The sequence below is a fragment of the Rhopilema esculentum genome, chromosome 14 (assembly GCF_057945365.1).
Source record: "Rhopilema esculentum isolate cy_ngs chromosome 14, ASM5794536v1, whole genome shotgun sequence".
Lineage (NCBI taxonomy): Eukaryota > Metazoa > Cnidaria > Scyphozoa > Rhizostomeae > Rhizostomatidae > Rhopilema > Rhopilema esculentum.
The window spans coordinates 4,401,768-4,421,023 of NC_142828.1; the positions used below are offsets into that span (position 1 = coordinate 4,401,768).

Below are 19,256 nucleotides of genomic sequence, written 5' to 3' on the forward strand. Positions count from 1 at the left end.
CTAACTTTGGGAATTGGCAAGTCTCCACGGTTTCTGGTTCTATACTCTGAAAACATGGGGAGAACCCCCTTGTGGAAAATATTTTCCTCCTGTCAGCCTTTGCAAATATACATTTATGTATATAAATAAAGATGTTATAAAAGACCATGGCAAAAGACAATTTATTATTTTTCTGGGACGCGGGATCTATATATCATGGACGCGGGACGCGGGATCTATATATCATGGACGCGGGACGCGGGATCTATATATCATGGACGCGGGATCTATAGTTCATGGACGCGGGACGCGGGATATATATACCAAAATAATATAACATCACCAATCGGTTGAGTATATATCCTTACAATTTTTTTCCCTGAAATCCTTTCCAATCTTGCACACGGCATTGCAAATTTTTGTGCATTCCGGCGTCTCCCCATTTTAGCTTGGGCTGCTTTGACAGATGATATGCAGATATTGCACATGGGGTTTTTTCCATCACCTTTGAAAAAATGCTGGAAGAATTTTCCTCCTTCTTTTTCATCTTCAATCTGTTTGGGACATAATCTCAGTTTGACACACAAGTTGGCCGACTTCAACTTCTCCACAATATTGTCACAAACAGCTTTGGTACGGTTGACATAGGAGTGGCACTAGAAATGTGATATGAAAACGCTATTTAATTTCATTATAATGCAATTTGATTAAATCTCATTCTGTACCAATGGTCGTTACTTCAATATGCCATGCAAAATGATCCATTGTAATCGTTTGTCAAGTCTAACACAAAATATAATGAATCAACTAGATCAACGATCGTGGTAGTTTTAATTGTATTTTTAAGGTGAAAGATTCACATATCTTAGATTCTTGAAATACCAAATTGATTGCCAAGTGACCAGGCAATATTTTTCTCACTGAACTTCGGTCGAAAGGATTAAAATTCTACTTAACACGAGCTCGGATTATACAAGCATCCTAGAAGAAAAAAGCATTACCCTTGATGATAGACTGCTGTAAGGAATCATATCACAGATCTTATCGACTTCGGACAAGGACATCTGCATTATTTTATCGAGATTTTGAAACCTTTTCACCAACATATTCTCAGCGTAACGGCATATATCGCAGACTTGGTTATTTGTCTTCTTTGCAATGTGCATTGCAATAATAAAAGGCTTGTTGCAGATGACTTTTTTGCATTCACTTGGATCCAGTATCTGTTTTCTTAATTGCTCAGCTGACTGTATTACTTGTGCTGCATACGAGCACTGAAACAAAAAGGCACATAATTCGATACATATCATAACAAAATAATTCATTCTGCATAAAAGCGATGATAAAAGATCAAAGAGATATGAAATAGCCTGTAAACTGGTAACGACAAGGAAGTATGTTTTTTGCTGGGTTGAAAGGGCAGGATATATAGCGAATCTAGATAGGTAAACATCAGACTAACTGGTCAGTTGCTTGACTAAAATTGAGTAAACCATCGTTCGCCTAGGGTCAGGGTACCAGTACTGCAAAACTAGCATCCATTAAAACCAGTTCCCAGTCAAGATAAATAATGTTTTTTATACATACTATCCAATAGGAAATCACAAAAATGTTTTACTTCAAACTGCAAAGTAAAAACAACAATACATCTCAAAATCCCTCATTTCCAGCAAGCGAGGCTTACTCCAAGGTAAATTTCTTTAGAGCGGGGGAATTCGAAGTAAGCTCCTTAAAAGACATTAGAGAGCAGATCAAACAAAAAAACGCCGAAGTGGCTGATTGCTGCACAAGTACCTTTTCCTTGAGATTTTCGTTTAGTGGGCTGATGCAAGCTATTTGGGCGTACTTTGTCATCAATCTTAAACTTGACTCAAATGTTCTCATGTCTTTCTTGACAATCCTCTCGGTGGAATGGCAGATGCGGCACACTGACCTTGCAGTTGTCTGATATTCTTCATGTACATTTTGCCAAGATAGATTGTTAGTTTCGTGGACTGTTTTGCTGCAGAAGCCAAGTTTTACACAAATGTCATTTGGCATCAGTCCTTTCTCTATGTATTGGATGATCTCGTCTATTTTTGATAGGTAGAACAGGCACTAAGACGAATAATAAAGATTTACCGTGAACATGACAATCACAAATATAATGGACAAGGAGAACGGCGAAAAGGAACAGCTAGAACGTGCGAGTCCTAAAGTATTTGGGCAAGCAAGATAAATTATGGCAATTCTTGGGTGTTTCAAAGTTAGGATAATGAAAAGCAAGAGAATAACTATTGCATCTCAAGTAAATCAAAAGTGGAAGCACGATCGAGTGTGATAAAGACCTTCCTGGCATTAAACTTAAAAAATTGATAAGAAATTGGATGTCTGATGAAAAAATATTCCGCCAGACTGACTTCGACAAAGCCTACTTTGTAAGATAATTATTTGATAGCATCAAAATCGACCAACCGATTTTTTCACAGGTCCTACTTGGGCATTGCAGATGACTTTGATTGCTTCTTCTATGGCTTCGATGGTTGAATTAGCATACTTTACTGAATAGTAAACTATGTTTGTAACTGTTTTGCACAGCTCGCAAGCTTTATCATTGCTGCTACTGGTCACCTCTTTACCGCTTTCCTAAAAAAGCAAATTGCCAAATGATAAGGGAGAGAATGGAAGTTGAATGTTTGCTGTTATTCTTTGATATCATTCAATAGTTATATTGAATGAATCATTTTCCAACCTATGTTGTATGAATTTAAAAGAGAAAAAAAAGTCGACTCTCTCTTCCTCGCAATCCTTTTCCAATCAGAGTTCATATCTTATTTTTGTAGAAATGTGCTGCTAATTCAGTTATAACGAAGACTTATCTGCAAATTCGTACCGAAATCGTCTTTTATCGCCTGATAATCCTACTAGTCCCGTCTCTTCGTCATACGTTCATCCCAGTCTCCTTTCTTATCTCCATTCGTTTATCCCCTGGCCTTTACTTACCAACAAGCTTTTCAGTGAAGTTGTGCGGGGGCGAAAAATAGGGAGTTTTATTCATGAATATTGCAACCCACCTCATGGAGACAAAGAGCATGCACAAGAAACCTGACAGTTATCATAAAACATTATCTTGTTGATCCCCTAACAGGAAGTATCCAAAGCGTCATACCACTTTATGATATCTCTCAATAACAGTTGGCAAATCTTGGTAGACCTCTGCTGCTTTTCTTGCATAGTAAGACATCAGGTTTCCGGTACGCCTTGACTCAAATGGCAGCACACTCTTCATCTGTTTACAGAAGCCTAATTGGACACATATCTGGCTTACATCCATTCCTTTCAATACCATCTTGAATACCATATCGACATACCCCACTATTCTCTGACACTAGTAATATAAAAAATGTGACAACTTTTATTAGGATAAACTGTGATACATTGCTAGAAATAAATATGAATTTAGATTGAATGCAAACAGGGGGGAAGGGGATTGCATTTAATATTTGATTAAAGTACTATTTCCAGCCTATATCTTTGTTATTAGAACCTATTCTATATATCGATATTTGCCGATATCAATGAAGTATAATGGTCTTAATTCATTTTACACGATTAAAATGAAAGGGGGCCCAATAGGGAAAATAAATAGACGAGCCTAATCTACAAGAACAGAACATGAATTACGCCCAAATTTATAATACTGCGAATTCTAACTCTCAACAACAACAACATCAACATCAATACAACAACAACAGCTCCTTCGCATGTCCATTTCCGAAGATAACGAGAAAGAATAAATATAAATGTCCTATTGTTACACAAAACACCAATGCTTGTCTTCAGAAATGAAGCGTGGTGTTTTATTTATCTCAATAGACCTTTACCTCTTTAACTTGTGTTTCGTTTTTAGAAAACGTTGTACAGAACTGATTAACTGAGTCAATAATTTCCTTTTCCGTTTGGTTGAAGATCTTTATTCCCATAGAGACATAATTCACCACTTGTTTGCAGATCTTACAAGACTTTTCGGATCTTACTGCCTTCTTTGTGGCAATTCCTGCTGCTTTTTTTGCAAAGTAAGTTTTCGTGTTTCCGTGTGAATTTAGGAAGCCGGTACGCCTTGACTCGAATGGCAGCACATTCTTCATCTGATTACAGAAGCCTAATTGGACACATATCTGGCTTACATCCATTCCTTTCAATACCATCTTGAATACCATATCGACATACCCCACTATTTTCTGGCACTAGTAATAAAAAAAATGTGACAACTTTAATTTGGATGAATTGTCATACATTCCTAGGAATAAATATGAATTTAGATTGAATGCAAACAGGGGGGAAGGGGATTGCATTGCATATTTGATTAAAGTACTATTTCCAGCCTATATCTTTGTTGTTAGAATCTATTTTATATAAATCGATATTCGCCGATATCAATGAAGTATAATAGTCTTAAAGGCATTTGACATGCATAAGTACAGCGAATCCAAAAATTACTTAGGCCAATTTGATCAGAGCACGCGCACAAAAACGGTATTGAAAACCACTCACGTGAAACCACTGTGCGCTGCTCTAGGATTTCACCGATTTGCAGAAAGCCGGAAATTGTTCACTTGTTTTTCTCTGTGTGAAACTTGATTGGTCAACCGCTCGTGGTCACTTTTACACGTGTCAAATGCCTTAAATTCATTTTACACGATTTTAATGATAGGGGGCCCAATAGAGAAAATAAAAAGACGAGCACAATCTAGAAGAACAGAACATGAATTACGCCCAAATTTATAATACTGCGAAGCTCTAACTCTCAACAAGAAGAATAACAACATCAACACAACAACAACAGCTCCTTCGCATGTCCATTTCCGAAGATAACGAGAAAGAATAAATATAAATGTCCTATTGTTACACAAAACACTAATGCTTGTCTTCAGAAATAAAGCGTGGTGTTTTATTTATCTAAATAGATCTTTACCTCTTTAACTTGTGTTTCGTTTCTAGACAACGTTGTACAGAACTGATTAACTGACTGAATAATTTCCTTTTCGGTTTTGTTGAAGATCTTTATTCCCATAGAGACATAATTCACCACTTGTTTGCAGATCTTACAAGACTTTTCGGATCTTACTGCCTTCTTTGTGGCAATTCCTGCTGCTCTTATTGCAAAGTAAGTTTTCGTGTTTCCGTGTGAATTTAGCAAGCCGGTACGCTTTGACTCGAATGGCAGCACATTCTTCATCTGATTACAGAGGCCTAATTGGACACATATCTGGCTTACATCCATTCCTTTCAATACCATCTTGAATATCATATCGACATACCCCACTATTTTCTGACACTAGTAAAAGAAAAAGGTGACAACTTTAATTTGGATAAACTGTCATACATTGCTAGAAGTAAATTTGAATTTAGATTGAATGCAAACTGGGGGGAAGGGGATTGCATTGAATATTTGATTAAAGTACTATTTCAAGCCTATATCTTTGTTATTAGAATCTATTCTATATATCGATATTCGCCGATATCAATCAAGTATAATGGTCTTAATTCATTTTACACGATTTGAATGAAAGGGGGCCCAATAGAGAAAATAAAAAGACGAGCCAAATCTACAAGAACAGAACTTGAATTTCGCCCAAATTTATAATACTGCGAAGTTCTAACTCTCAACAACAACAACAACAACAAGAACAGCAACAATAACAACAACAACAACGGTTCCTTCGCATGGCCACTTGAGAAGATAACAAGATAGAATAAATATAAATGTCCTATTGTTACACAAAACGCTAATGCTTGTCTTCAGAAATGAAGCGTGGTGTTTTATTTATCTGAATAGATCTTTACCTCTTTAACTTGTGTTTCGTTTCTAGAAAACGTTGTACAGAACTGATTAACTGAGTCAATAATTTCCTTTTCGGTTTTGTTGAAGATCTTTATTCCCATAGAGACATAATTCACCACTTGTTTGCAGATCTTACAAGACTTTTCGGATCTTACTGCCTTCTTTGTGGCAATTCCTGCTGCTTTTTTTGCAAAGTAAGTTTTCGTGTTTCCGTGTGAATTTAGGAAGCCGGTACGCCTTGACTCGAGTGGCAGCACATTCTTCATCTGATTACAGAGGCCTAATTGGACACATATCTGGCTTACATCCATTCCTTTCAATACCATCTTGAATATCATATCGACATACCCCACTATTTTCTGACACTAGTAAAAGAAAAAGTGACAACTTTAATTTGGATAAACTGTCATACATATGAATTTAGATTGAATGCAAACAAGGGGGAAGGGGATTGCATTGAATATTTGATTAAAGTACTATTTCCAGGCTATATCTTTGTTATTAGAATCTATTCTATATATCGATATTTGCCGATATCAATGAAGTATAATGGTCTTAATTCATTTTACACGATTTAAATGAAAGGGGGCCCAATAGGGAAAATAAATAGACGAGCCTAATCTACAAGAACAGAACATGAATTACGCCCAAATATATAATACTGCGAAGCTCTAACTCTCAACAACAACAAGAACAACCAAATTAAAGGCATTCGCGCAACCAGCATGCTTAGCGGCAGCTGTCTTGAAAAATTTATCGTGTTTCGCATCTTAATGCATTACGAAATTAGGACAGTTTTGAAAATAAAGTCGCACAGAATGCCGGTTGCCCAAGAGCCTTTAGAGGCGAAAACGATATGGATTAACAATTTTGTCTAATGTTAACAAAACAAAGCAGATCTTATCAAGTTGTTTCCCTTGCTGTATTCCCGCTAAATTCTTTATTCCTTTGATTAATTTAGTCATTCCTCCCAGAGTCCAGAAGACAAAACATCTTCCATCGAGGTTAAACGTTTTCAATTTTCTTCGATATCCAGCGGAGTCGTTGATTTGGTTGGGCGGGGTGTAAATTTTGACAGTTTACCACTTTCAAGCAACTTGGCGACATGACATTTTAAGCACCTGAAAACCTCGAAATGACTCCCTATTTTGCTTATTTCGGTCATCTTTTTACATAGACTATATATAGGTATACATTGACTCTATTTAGATATACATAGACGACATACATAGACAATATTTAGATATATAGCTATATTTAGATAATTATTCCCTCTATAATTTCTCTATCAGGTTGCCAGCTGGGTTTGGATTAGGAGGAAAGGTCGTTCAGAAAGTCGGTGTCTGAGAAAGGTGCAAATTTGCAATAGAATTAGTACCTTAAAGGGGCACTTCATATTTCAGACAATATTAAAACGTTTTTTATGCAAACGACTGTAAGAAATATTCTAAAATGTATTTCAAGCCATTCTGAAGGGCGTCGTCGCAAAACTTTCCTGCTCCTTCGCCTGCACAGGGACCCTCCTCATAACTCTACAGAAAGTTCATCAATTTATCCAGCGTTTTGAGATTTAAATATAAAAGTCCTTCACGTTATTTAGACAATCCCGATAAAATAGAAACTAAAATGCTTAAGCGCTTCAATCCTTAAAAAACTGTATTCTGAAATGCTTGTCGGGGATTTTGCTCCAAGGAGAACGGAATTAGTTTGAAACATTTGAACACTGTTTGTTATTTTAAGATATTTGATTACAACTTTGGAAAATCAGTTTTTACACGTAGTGCTTTCTCGCCTTTCAGGATGTAAACGTTAGATGAATTGTCATGGAAATAGGCAGTTGTATAATATGGTAAACCACAAAAAGCCAGATATGACGTTGTAAGAAGCAAAATTGCCACGTAAAAAAGCCATGTCTTTTCCAAACGCTTTTACAGAATGGGGTGTTTTCCCAAATTCTTAAGGGTGTGGTCAGCAAAAATTTTCTCCTCTGCCCCTTCAATCTTCCAACCTTGGCTACGCCACTGTTTCTTATTGTTTTTGCCTTAAAGTCAAAAACGGAATTTTAAAAAAGGGCGTTTCCATAATTTACCAGTGACCTGAAGGGTGTGGCACCAAAATTAGTGTCTAACACCCCCCCCCCCCCCAATCATTGTTGCTTGAATCCGCCCCTAGATACATCGTACAAAGCAAGATAGCCTGTAATCAGGAAAATTGCATTTTGTGTAGATATTCTGTCATAGTTTTTTACTGCTTGCGAATTCTGCTCTGCCCTTCCTGGCCCGACGCCCTCCTCCACGGTACGAAAGTTGTAAATTTGGCTCCCAGGTTAAAATAGTTGCCCGCCCCTGTTGCAAAGCTAAGCCCATCACTTTCTTCAAGCGTTAGACTTATCCAAAAAGGCATGCATCTGGACCAAATAATTGCATCTACCGTGCTCGTTTATCCCAACTTTTGGACAACAGTTGTCACGTGAGGCCTGATTAATATTAAAAACCAAACCAAGACGATCAAAGCTAGCTCCCATCAAATCTGTTGTGTAAAAAAAGTCGTAAATTCTTTATTGATTCAGAGGAAAAACTAAAAAATCTCACCGATTTCTCCGCGGGCTGTTCTCTAGCATCACAAATAATTTTGACAGCCTTTTTAACTCCTTCTGTTGACATGGCATCACTCGATGAGTCGTATATCGTGTCTCTTAGAACCTGGCAAAGTTGGCAGGGGCGATTTTCTTTCGTCCTCATCTAAGAACAAACGTGAGATATCTGAAAAGCCGTAAGATTGAGTGGCAGGCAGCGCAGAAAAGATTTTTCTTCCTGGCAGCAGAATCAAAATTACAAATTTCCTGCGAAACTTTAACAAAATTTTCTGCAACTGCAAGTGAAATCTCAAGTTTTTAAAAATTCTTTTAAATTCAGTATTCATGTTAGAATCACAAAGTGGATTTTTCACGCTAAAGGTTTCTTGCCAGAAAAAAACCAACTTGTGCAAGACGCTGCCGGACATTTTCAAGCCCTGACTGGCAAACAACTGGAGTATAAATGTCAATCGAGCTAGAACTTGGAAGCATTTTATAACTGAATCGGAAGACCCGAGACAAAATCTAGGGAAGCAATCGAAAGATCAGTGTCTTTTGCAAAAGTTCTCATCCAAGCTGTTTTGAAGGTGACTGAATGATTTATTTTAAAAAATTGCTTATGGATGTCATATGATGACCGAGCAAATTGACGACAAAAGAGGCTTCAACGCTTTTTGGACTTTGCCTGCCACACAAAGACTCTTTTCCATTAAATCGAATTTTTATCAATTGTTTTTAAATATTTTCAAAGGTAAACCTAAATGAAGTAGAGGTTCAAAAAAATTAGCATTAAGCAAGTATCTGCTCACGAAATGGAACGTTTAGAAACCTACGCAAATCAAGCAGTTTAGTTTAATCCATCTCTAAATAAGCGTGAACATCCAAGGCACATATTGGCCAAAAGTCCAAGGTTAGTCACGACCTTTTGAGACATGCCTCTGATCTATTTGAAAGGACAAAATAGGCTGGCACAAGTTGCTGTCCCTAACTGTTTTAGGTCAAGTTAAGGTGATTAAATCAAGTTAAGGTTGTCTTGCATAGCTTCTTGGGCGCCATCAACATAGCCAATGCATTTAAGGTATATAGAGTTTTAAAGTGATGCCGTCACAAGAACCTATTTATAAAATTTTTGAATTTGGATAATATCTACCCGATATAGCATCTTTTGGGATACCTCTAAATGGGGTATCAGTCATATGTGCTTTGCTATGACCCTATAAGCACAGACTATTTCCCCCTTAAATCATTTAAGTCTTTCTTTAATTGCCTATATCCAATTTTTTTACATATTTGACTGGTTTTCGAAATTCATAAGTTCTTTATAGTGTTCTTCTAGGTAATGTGGTCAAAGGTCAAATATTGTAAAAAAATTATGACGTCATACTTAAGAACTTTATCTGTACTAATAAAGAAGACTCCATACCAGCGTTTTGCTTTCCAGAGCAAAAGCAGGAAGTAGTGAAGGTTTTAAGATTCCATCGCAAAACTTCAGCTTGATGCAAATATCCCCGGGTGCAAGACCTTTCAAAACCAACTTGAATATTTCGTCCACATACCCAACTATTTTCTCGCACTGAAATGATAATATAGAAAAATCACAGAAAAAAATGAAAATTTGACAAAATAGCTCTTATCACGTGACCATACATGGTAGCTCCCTTTTAACACTGTAGCCATCATTTTTTGAGAAAATTTTTAGCCTTTCGTGGCTTTTGGTTCTTAAATGGACCTCAATTTTCCCCACTGTTGCGCTTTTTTTGGTGTTTTGAATGTATCTAGAAGGTGAATTTATCATCTTTTTCCTTCTTATATCACTCTATATAGTTTTATTACATTGTATATATATTACACTGTATATCGGATTTACATTTAAGACATGGGATTTTGCGCCTTCCCCACATAAAACAAGGGCAGGGGTGTTTCCTTTTGGCAAAAGAGCGTAAATGTGTGCGGGTTATAAACTTTTTTTTATAAAAACATACTCTATAACAACATTGAGGCTCAAACTCACTTAAATTTAACAATTATTTAAGAATAATGCTAGGCTCAAGCTTTAGAAAGAATACCTACTTTTAGTTGAGCCTCAAAATTCTCAAAGCTTTTGCCCAAAACCTTTGCATTCTTACAGGCACTTAACAAGTTTGGGCAGGACAAAACGTGAAAAGTTAGTTTTCTTTAGTGGTTAATAAGCTTTGATTCCAATAACAAATCAAGGAATCCAGTAGAAAAACACCTACCTGTTGGACTTTCTTGCTAGACAGGCTTTCACACAAGTGCCTGACGGAGTCGATGATTTCACCTTCTGTTTTTTTAAACATCTTTATTCCTAACGATACGTATTGGGCGACCAATTTACAGACTTTGCATGATTTTTCAGACCTCGGAAAATCAATCGCTGTGCCTTTGACATTGGTTTTGCAAGACTTTCGGCATGCGTGGCGTTTTGGGACTCCAGCTTTCAAAAGAACTTGAAGCTCTCTTGAATAGCTGACAATTTGTTTGCACTGTAAGACAAATTTAAATGATTAAAAGAGAAATCCTACCTTGCATTTAAACAAGTCAATGGAAAAAAGGGATTATTCGTGACTAGGCCCACAAAAATAATCTCAGTCCTAGCGCAATAATCCTAACCTTATGTTAAAAGTCCGTTAGAAAAATATTTCTGATGTGAGATACGCAACGACTACATAAAGGGAAGGATGCAATAGAGTTCTTAAGTTATGACGTCGCTAAAGTCTATTTCTAAGATATTTGAATTTGGCTCTTATAACCTGAAAGAGCATCATAAAATTCTTTTCAATGAACAGAATCAGTCAAATTTCATATGAATTGGCTGAAAATGATCACATGAGCAAAGGCTCTTCTCCATACCTACATACCCCGGACTCTTTTCATAGCTTTATGAACAACATGGGCTTTATGAACAGAGCAAAATCAACAGTAAACTGTCAGAAAACGTCAAATCTATCACTGGCATATCTCATCAGATCTTTGACATATTTATATGACCTTGCTATTCAGGGCTATATCATGGTGATCTTTTAGGATAAATAGTCAAAATTCAAAAATTCTAAAAATAGATTTTTTATGACGTCACACTTCAGAACTTAATGCCAGTTGATCAATTTGACATGCATTTTGTAGACAGCACGAATTCTAAAAACCAAAAATGCAAACGCTAGCAGCGTGGCTTACTTGAAGCACAAAAGATCTTTCTATTCTGTACTTATAGCTAGCAATTGTCTTTTCAATGCTTTACCAGTAATAAACGCCTTTGAAAGCATTGCAGTTCGAATATTCGCTTTGATCAACCAGCAGAAACTGGCAATCGAAGCACGTGAACATCTTCCAGCTGGTGTTTCAATCTTCACTGCAGCAACAGACAAGTCTTGTTAAATTTTTTATAAGAAAACACTTCTCGAGGACACGCTTTTTACAACGTAAGAACCTACCCTCCCTCCAATGTACAATTAAAGGCATTTGCGCAATCAGCATGCTTAGCGGCAGCTGTCTTGAAAAATCAATCGTGTTTCGCATCTTAATGCAGTACGAAATTAGGCCAGTTTTGAAAATATAGTCGCAAAGCATGCCGGTTCCTCAAGAGCCTTTAGAGGCAAAAACGATATGCATTAACAATTTTGTCTTGAGCTTTGATACTTCTACTACAATAAATGTGAGTCATTTGATACTGAAAACGATTATCGTAGATAGGGAGTGTGTTAGGAGGACTATTAATGTCAGCGCCAGCCATTAGATTCTGGGAGAGGGGGAGAGTTGGGATAAAACAGAAACTTTTAGGCCACGCCATTTCTGCCACCAGAAAACGCCCTTTTACCAACAAGGACGCCCATTCAGCCTGAAGGGAACGCCCATAACTAACTTTTGGCTACGTAAAACAGTTTTACAATGATAGGATTTCATTTGAAAAAATACTTTGCCAAAATATTACCCCTCCCCCAACATTTTCTCATCGAATTTAGACGTAATAAAATAATTGACCCTGCCGAGAACTGGAGCACAGAATAGAAAGGACTATTCTATTCTGTCACTGGAGGGACGTGTCCTCCCAGTTTCCTCCGTGGCGCAGGTACTGAGTACAAGTCAAATCTGATCTTTACTGATGTTATGGGTAGGGGTGTACCGCGAGCACATTCAAAGTGGTACCGTTTGCTAGAATCATTTTTAAGAAAATGGTACCATACCAATGGCTAGATAAATTTTTCAAAAAGGATGCTTGCGGCACATCCCCGGGTACCATAACTGTTGAAGACGCCCCGCCCCCTGTGGTTTCAACATTTTGACTCATTATTTGGGTTTGCAAAAGTCAAATCAACAGGCGAAGGAGAAAAGGAGGTAAACATTTCCCTAAGTAAGTTATTTTAGATATTGCGAGTCTCTTCTGATCGTGCCACCAGGTTGTCACCGAAAGGCATCTATTCTTATGAAACAATGGGCACCAAACACCAAACCGCAAAGTTTGAAACCTGCACATTTGATAACAACCTGGATGAAGCGTCTTTTTAAAACGGCTACCTTTAGAACACGGAATCCAGAATCCGGAATCCTATTTTTATGCTGATCAAATGAAACTTTATCAGAGTTAATTTCACGAGTGACGTTATAGAACTTGATTTCGCTGAGGTTTTAATTTTAGCTTATTTGTATTACTCTCATTTGATTGTCAATTGTCATGCTTCAATTTGGTATTTAAGTCTTTATGCGCTTCTTTGATGCCATTGGGAATAATAGAGATTGAAGGAGTTTTATAGTTTGAGCTTCTGCGCGAAAGTGTGGGTTCCTTGACTCAGATGGGTGTATTTAACTGCTTTGGTCAGGATTATCATGCTTACTTTGTATGCTGTTTCCACGCTGTTCTCTTTTTCCGTCCCTCCCCCCCCCCCCCTTTTGATCTCAGGCATAGTGTGTTTCTTCTAATACTCATTCTATTGTATTAGGCTAGGGCCTGTTAACATCATGGATTCATTTCAAAGTTCTTGTTATTTTTCTTTTAGAAAAGACTGGGCTTTTAATTCAGTCATGTTTTCTCTTCCCCTCTCATATCTTAAGCCCTGGCCAAACGAGCCAACATTTCGCCCAGCATTTAACCCAACATATTTCCCAACAATGTTGGGAGTTGTTAGGAAGGCTGGCCAGCGCTTTTCTCAATTGCTAAAAATAGACTATGACGTCTTTGCGCAAAGCAAGATTGGATAGAATTGCGGACAAACACAAGCTAGGCAAGTTTTGGTAATTTCATGTGGAATAAATTGTGTTCAAATACTGCTTTGCTTATAATCATGGCTACGAAACACTTTGGCTGGGGTCTATGTAAGTCGGATTCAAGGTATCCAAAACGTATGCCATGTGGTACTTCATTTATTAGGTTTGCCAAGCCGGGAAAGATCCGTGAAGATATGACAGAGTGGGAGAAGCGAAGGGCAAACGAACAAACAATGAAGGTGAAACGTTGGATGCATGCCTGTGGTCAAAAAGACTTCAACAAATTTCAGCAGATCACGAAAGACACCTACATATGTTCATTGCACTTTATTGGTGGGAAGGACCAACAGAAGGCAAGCCAGACCCGATTCTTGCCTCATTGACGGAGAAGAAACAAGAGGGGCGAATTAAGAGAAAAAAACTCCTAAGAGATCGGGATGAATGCCCAATTTTGACCAAGAAAGGGAAAATTCGTTTAGTGATCAAGAAATATGTAGTCTTGAATCGTCAGAGGCCACTTTAGGACAGTCATTTATTGATGACTCAGAAGGACAGCGCGTTTTCAACACCAGTGCTGTACATCAAGGCCCCCAGACAGTGTATGACAAGTATATTCTTGGTGCCCAAATCGAAACAATGATATTAAGAAACAAAACAACAGTTTCACATTCAGATGATAAGGCAGATATTCAACTTAATACAATGTCTCCTGAATTGATCTTGAAGGATAAGAAGAAGGCCAAGTATTTTATAGGGCTTTACCCTGAACACTTTGAAATCCTGATCAGTTTCTAGGTCCTGCAAAATTCAACCTTCAATACTGGTATGGCAATAGGAAATCAGAGAAGGATAGTTATGGTGTACAAAGCGTTGCAGGATCAAAATAAAGTCAAAATAGGAGCTTTACAGTCAAAGAGGAGTTATTTATTACCCTTTTGAGGCTAAGACGAGGATTTGCATTGAAAACCATATCATACATTTACAATGTATCAGAATCTTTTGTCAGTAGCATTTTTAACACATGGATCCAATTTATGTTTCTACAGTTCAAAGAATTGAAATATTTGATGTTCCCAAGCAGGAAAACTTTACAAAAGTGTTTAAAAGTTTCAAAAACATCAGATGCTCCTTTGACTGTACTGAATCTTTTGTGGAAACCCCAAGAAACTATGCACAACAAGGAAATGTATACTCCTCCTACAAACATCACACAACATTCAAAGCCCTCATTGCTGTTACCCCAAATGGTGCAGCTTGTTTTGTTTCTGATTTGTATGAGGGTAGCATTGATGATGTGTCAATTACAAAGAAATGTGGTATTATTGATCATATTGAGCATGAGGATGTTGTTTGGGTTGACAAGGGATTTACTACTCAAGACTTGTTAAATCCTAAACATGCATCAATAAAAATTCCAGCATTTCTGGCCAAGAGAGAATGTTTAACAAAAGAAGAAGAGATGGACACCAGGAGAATCACTAAGCTAGGATACATGTGGAAAGGTTCAATGAACGTTTGAAAAAATTCAAGCTCATTGGAAACATTATCCCATTGTCACTTAGTCATATTGCATCACAGATGGTGTTTGTAGCATGTTGTCTTGTGAACTTTCAGCCAGCACTTTGCATATAAGTGTATCTTCCAGGAAATGTTTGAAGGACTCATTTACATTTTAACATTAAAGTCATTGTTAACTTTGATAAAACATCTTAAATGGAGAAACCTCCTTTTTTCTGATTTTATTTCACTAAAATGGGGCCATCCATTTAGTATGAATATAGTAAAGGGATGGTGGGATATAGCAAATCTTTAGTCAGTTTTTTGATATGATGACATTTTGTTTGCATTAAAACGAAAATGGACCACCTCAAAAGAAAGCAAGACAATAAATTACTCATCAAGCTCGTTTGTAAGATACATATTTCAAAACTAATTCAAGTGAATATCACAAAAGCCAGTGACTGCCTTGTATGCATCCCTTTCTGCTGCTTCTTTTCATACTCCAACTCCATAATCCATATTTTTGGTTGTTATATGTATTTTGGTTATTGGAACTATAAGTTTGGAGATTCCTAAGGAATGAATTAGCATGTTCATTACCAAAGTTGTTTTGATACCTAAGTGGTCGTGCCCATACAAACTCATACAAATTGGGTTTTGAAGCCTTCTTTGACTCATAAGTGGCACAATGCACCACAGTTGGGTTTTTAGCTCTTTTCTTGTCACGATTCCATTGGCATGGCTTTGAAGTGGAAGGAGCTTTGACCTTGGTGCCATTAGCTTCAATAAATTGAACTATTTTCAACAAAACGGCAGAAAAATGGGCGCATCTACCGAATGCTGAAGCCTTACAGGTACATGAGGCCTGCTGAAGTGACCCACTGTTATGACTGAGGACAATAACAACTGCAACGTTTTTCATTGAATGATGCACATGAGCTTTGCAGAAATAATAATTGTCATCAGTATAATCAAGCATATCACTCACTTATAATCAAGCATATCAAGCCTTGTCTTGCAGTAGTAGTGTAGCCTGAAGTGTCTGGAAAGTTTCTGTCATCATTTTCCGTCTCACTTGAGGTATTCTCGCTTAGGCCGAACTGCGAAACTGACTCAATAAGATACTGATACACATGGCCATAGTTAAACATCCCTGAAATATCGGCAGTTGGAAAGTTTCCCTAATCCTCCACAGGAATATCTTTGTTTCTGGGTTGCATCGATGATTGTGTTTGCCTTTCTTGCCCTTTCTTTTTGTACCACTTTCCATGATCAATCTTCGGATCAATACCTTTCTTGAATGCAATACATGATCTTACTCTGTCGATAAGATCCTGTTTTCTTCCAGATTTCTTTTCGCCATGGCATTCTAAATAGCGTTTGAGTTCGAGAAGAGAATATTCCGCAGGATCTCTGTTGAAATGTGCACCTGGAACACCCAGCTCTGAAAGCACAAGCTCTTTCATTTTAAAAGGCTGATCACCTACGGCAGCAGTTGCACGACTACTTACCCTTTTTAATGAGCTTGATTTTTCGAATAAAAGGAATTTTGTAACCGCGATCCAAAGGACATAGGTCGCGCACAGATCTTACTGCAAGTACCTGGAGTTCAAAAATTTTTGTCCGCAAACCTATCCCAGCATGCAAAGCGTCATTTTGACGTGACGTCATTTGAGAAGGGAGCTATTCACCCAACATTTAGCACAACCGTTTTTGGGATACTCGGATTGAGTCCAAGACAACCTAAGCCTGCCTTCCCTGATCTTGAAAGCAACGTATTTCTTTTCCCCAAAACTCTATTCATCTCCTTTACGGCTTCGTCGTACTCATCTTTACTCACTAAATCTCTTTCTTCGTACTCTTCCATTATCCAATATTCTTCAGTCGTCCAAATCAATTCTACGCTCTTCATTTTAAAATTTTGATCTCTGCTTCACGAACTCGAGCTTGGCGCGCAGCGCGTTTCACTTTTAAAAATTGTTTACAGCGCTTGCGTGAAGTCAACAAATGTTGGGCAACCCGGCCAAACGAGCCAACAAAGCCAAACAGCACCTTGAAAAATAGGGATTATTTTAATTACCATCCAACAACCGCCAACATTTTTGACCAGTTTCAAATCGATCCAACAATTCAGCCAACATCTTTCCCAACAATGTTGGGTGACCCAACATGGTGGCCAAACGACCCAACATTTGAGCCAACATGCGAACAGAGCGTGTTGGTTGAAATGTTGGGTGAAGTGTTGGCTCGTTTGGCCGGGGCTTTAGGTATCTAAGGTAGGGCTGGTGCGTCGGATTTATGGTGGGAAAAAGTGAACTTTTCTTGCCCATTCCCTGCCCAGAACTTTAAGCTGCTTGTACTTGAGTCTATTAAGCTATATCAAAGATTAGCATTTTGTATGGGTTAGGTGAAGCAACTTGTGCCGATGCGCTAACGGCCCAGAATTCAATCCAACTTTGGCGTGATTTTTTGGATTCGGTCCTCCCTATTTTGACAAAATGGCATTATTGGCAAATAATGGGGTGTGTAAACAGAAGTTTTCTATAATAAGGCCATTTTAAATTTGGTTAAGTGTGCAATTTTTTAATTTTGGCATATCTAAGAGCATAATATATGTACCCGCATATATAAAAACTTGAAATTTTTTAATTAGACATTTTGGTTTCTTATACACAAGAAAGTGTTTTTAATCGACTAATGTCTAGAAGCTGACTTTTATGTATTGTTTTTGGCTGAACTTTCAGGAAATCAGTAATAAAAAATAAACTAGATGCCTTTGAAAATAGACCCGAAATTAGAAAAAATAGTAGAAAAATATTCTGGAACCAGGGGCGGATCTAGACGTTCGCACCGTTCGCACATGCGACAGTCGAAATTTTTAAAATTATACTAAGAATTCGTATTGAAAGAGGTTTTTCCTGAACAACAACTTTCTCGCTTATTGGCAAATTTCGTGTAAATTTTTTCTATTTGGTTAGTTCTGAAAATTCATTGCAATGATGTTTTTTTCATTTTTTCGCGTGGCCTGGTTTGTCATCTTGTACCATAAACGAATCGAGAGAGACGACTCGAATTTTTGCTGGATTATGAAAGGAAAACCGTGTAAATAGGCTTAAGAATTTTAAGTTGTTTCTTGCTTTACGGTTGGCTAAAAAACAACGCAAATGATTCTGTGATATCAATTGAAAACTCAGATAAGGAATAAACAACAGTTTGACCATGTTCTAAATAAAAGCCAATTTAATGTGAGTGTCGACTGCTCAAAAGAGAAGGGGGCCAATGATATTTCCGACCGCACCCTTGTGTGCAACAGTCAGAATGCTTTCTAGATCCCCCCCCCCCCTGTCCGGAACTGATATCTACTAACAGAAGTCAAATATAAAGATTATTAATATAACGATTTGCGCAAAGTTTGCAAGAAACTATAAACAGTTCTGTGGCAACCACTCTAAAAGGGAACAAAAGAAGAGATAAAGGGAACAAAAGAAGCCCAAAAAGCTGCCGTAAACTTCCTTGTCGCTGTCTGACTCCATGACAGACTCATTTGCGGAAGAACGCCGTAGTATGAGCAAAAGCGCATTTGACAGTTTATGTGTCCTTGTGGTGCGATGATGACAGTCAACTGTGATCAACTAATGTCTCATCGGGGTGAAACCCTTCTGGTCCGTTTTTATTTTAGTATTTTAGGGTCCTAGGTCTCAGGGTCTTTACGGTATGCCCTTAACGACATTGAACGCCAAGCTATGAAGCTACACTTACTTCGTCACTGTCGCTGCTAATAACACTGTTTATGCACATCTTTTTTGCTTCTTCGGCAGGCAAAACGTCAGGGCCAGCTCGTTTGAGTTGATCTGTAAATGCCAAACAGTTCTGCAAGCACTTCTGTTCATTGTGTGTTTTTGCAACGGCAGTCGCTAGGCAAAAAGCCATAAACCAAACAAGTGTCATCTTGAAAGTTGCTTATGTCTGTTGCCACTGCACCACGTCCTGTTAGCTTGCCACCTTCCCTCACCCACTGACAATAACTGGTACCCTATTCTGTGGCGAAGCTCATTTAATTTAAGCCTGTGTCACAGACCAATGAAATTCTCAATTGAATCATGTGACCCGCTTATCTCATATTGTTCATGCGGAGGAAGCTACTGAAAACAATGCGAC

At 37.7% G+C, this 19,256-nt stretch overlaps 1 protein-coding gene and 1 pseudogene across 1 annotated transcript in view; one reads left to right on the forward strand and one right to left on the reverse strand.

Moving 5' to 3' along the window:
* LOC135696381 (uncharacterized) overlaps positions 1–19,256 on the reverse strand; it is a 94,610-nt gene that overhangs the window by 1,061 nt on the left and 74,293 nt on the right. The gene's annotated exons all lie outside the window — the stretch shown is intronic.
* On the forward strand, positions 6,074–19,008 carry LOC148958525 (uncharacterized; annotated as a pseudogene).